Here is a 2,673-nt window from a genome sequence, read left to right on the forward strand (position 1 = left end):
GTAAAAACGTATATGTAGTCAATGGCCGACAAGTGACGTGGGAAACCGTCTCTGGCAAGGCAAGTTGGAAAACTATGCCTTTTCATGTCCAGTTCACTAAACGCATGGATGCGTGCCAAATTGAGGTAACTGGCTATTTGTGCTTGTCACTTATTTTCTTTAGTATTTCAAGTGCACATTAATTAAGCATGGAACAAAAATGGGCAGTTGACTTATCATGTACCACTGCCACCTATTGATTAAACGACGCTGATCGCCTGTTGAGGGATAATTTAAAATTAATCATTCTTGTCGATCCAGGGTACCGATTGCCCATTTATCAAGGGCACTATGACATACGCCGCCCCAGTGCCTTAACAATTACTGCCTACTTGTAGCAGCACTGACATAAAATGGGTAGGACTAGCAAATAACCAACAAGGTGGTCCTCCCGCAAACACAGACAATATCCATCCATAAATATCTACATAAACCGACCAAGCTTTGTTATTAAAAACTCCAGCATAACATTAACGGCTGAATTAGCCTGTTAAATCGTCTTGGCAATTCCTTGCATGATTAAAGGCTATTCTCCTACAAACGACTGATAAGGCTATTCCATTTAGACGGGGAGGATATAGAGGGACCTCGGCCAGTTTTGGTATAAGGCATTGACGGCTTGAGGCAAGTGCGAACAAACTCCCGATGGTGCACGGAAAAACAGGACTTAAGAACACATTCGTAACAGCACACATCTAAAGTGCATTCTTCTTAACAGCGGGAAGTCATTGGATTTTCTGCCATCGAGCTGTTCTCAAAATATGACTTAACCATTACCACCCTTTAAAATGTTTGCGTATGTAAATGGAATCGTCAACAAAGATAAAAGAGCAATAGAGACCATGCTAGTTGCAAACACAGTTAATCCACAGACGCTGTCAACAAGGTTTCGAGACTTTCCCAAAGTAAGTAAGCTCCTTCATTGCTTCATAATTGCAGATGTTCATTTTTTTCGTACAGTATACAAGGTTAGCCATCAAGTGGATTTTGAAATTGTAAGCAGGAATCGATGTTTTATGTAAATATGCTCTAAAAACAAAATCACGAGCACAGCTGAAAAAAATATTCTGTGCAAACCAATCGGCCTGTTAAGATTTTTCAATAATTATCATGTTTACTCATTGATAGGGAAATAATTGACCCCAAGAAAACATGTTTGAACGGCTTACAGCAATTGATAGGGAAATAATTGTCCGCAAAGAAAACACTTAAGAACGACTTTTCAAAAGAAAAGCTTTGTTTGTAGAGCTGTGTTTCTGCACATCAATGCTTTTCAAGTGATTTTAAATGAATTATCGATGAAGTTATAAGTTTAATAATACTATTTAAATGTCAAAGGAAAACAAGTTTAAAAGGTGAGCTCTTCTTAAAAATTAGATTAAAGGAAACACAGTCTTACCAATGTTTATACCGATAAAAAGCGGAAATATCCCTTGGGGTTTTGATAGCTGTTTTCGTTCAGATAAAAACAATAAATTTTTGGTCAAAGTTTATTCTATCTTAGCATGATTTAATCCCGCTTAACAAATAAACTTCAATCTTATGTTTATTTAACAGGTTCCAAAAACATTTCAATATGAAAAGATTTGTTCTTGTGATGTTATTGGTCCTGGTCGTGTCCTCTTGTTTTGTCACCGACTCAGAGGGTCTGATAACTTTTCCGCGCCGCCGTGGAACTAAGTTAACCGGTAATGTTTTTTTTTCTTGTTTCTTTGTTATTGTTTTCTATCATATACTTTAATTGTAGTTTCTAGGGTTGTCGCACTATATTCAGTCGACTAAACATTATTTTCTTGCGGTGCTGTGGCCGGAATGTTTATTTCCCTTTACTTCTTACAAACACAAATCACTGAAATGTTTGTGTTGTACATGTAATATAAACAATCTTGCAATATTTTATCACCACCCGGAAGGAAACTTGCATTTATTTTGCGCAGAGCGAAGTGGCGGGCCAAACAATTAAAACAAAACTCGCAAAAACTCGCAAACTGTTAACAACAGCATAGGTCCCGAAGGTTCATGTGTTTTTACATGAATTACATGATTAGAAAAGATAAATGAGAGAAAGACAAGTAGAAAAGCATACTTTTTGTCGCTATTGACATATTTAAAGATGTAAATGGTGTCTGACAACACACAGCATTTGAAGTACGGCAGAATCTGGTCTACAAACAATGCATTGTTTTTGATATCCCCTCACAGGACAAAACAAGGTTTCCATTGACGGCGTTGCTGATGATGCTCTGGTTGCAGAAGAAAACGATAATCTGCAAAATCCTTGATACCAGAAAACCTGGACAGCACATGACTCAAGGACTCCCAGAGAAAGTTGCAAAGATCACCGAAAATATGCTTATGACAAAATATATATACCTTAGAGCTCATTAGAAAGACTAACATGTTTAATCGTTGACAATCGTTTTCTATTTTTTTAAGCAAAACATGGGTTCATTCTATCTCCAGTCTCCATTCTATGTATTATTCTTATTGACGTTTGAGAAAATAGTTTATATGCATGATTAAAGGATAACAGCCAAAATGTATATAAAATGTTCTTGTGATTTACGGTTATCATATTCAAAGAATACATGAGTGAATGAATAATGAGTGAATAAATGAATGAGTAAATGAATG

At 36.4% G+C, this 2,673-nt stretch overlaps 1 long non-coding RNA gene across 1 annotated transcript; it reads left to right on the forward strand.

Annotated features, from left to right (window-relative positions):
• The first annotated feature begins 902 nt into the window (after nt 1-902).
• On the forward strand, nt 903-2,445 carry LOC139136089 (uncharacterized). Its single transcript, XR_011553098.1, has 3 exons — nt 903-944; nt 1,597-1,727; nt 2,242-2,445. It is a non-coding gene; the product is annotated as an uncharacterized lncRNA (long non-coding RNA).
• Nucleotides 2,446-2,673: the final 228 nt, after the last annotated feature.

This window comes from Ptychodera flava, chromosome 7, assembly GCF_041260155.1.
Source record: "Ptychodera flava strain L36383 chromosome 7, AS_Pfla_20210202, whole genome shotgun sequence".
NCBI lineage: Eukaryota > Metazoa > Hemichordata > Enteropneusta > Ptychoderidae > Ptychodera > Ptychodera flava.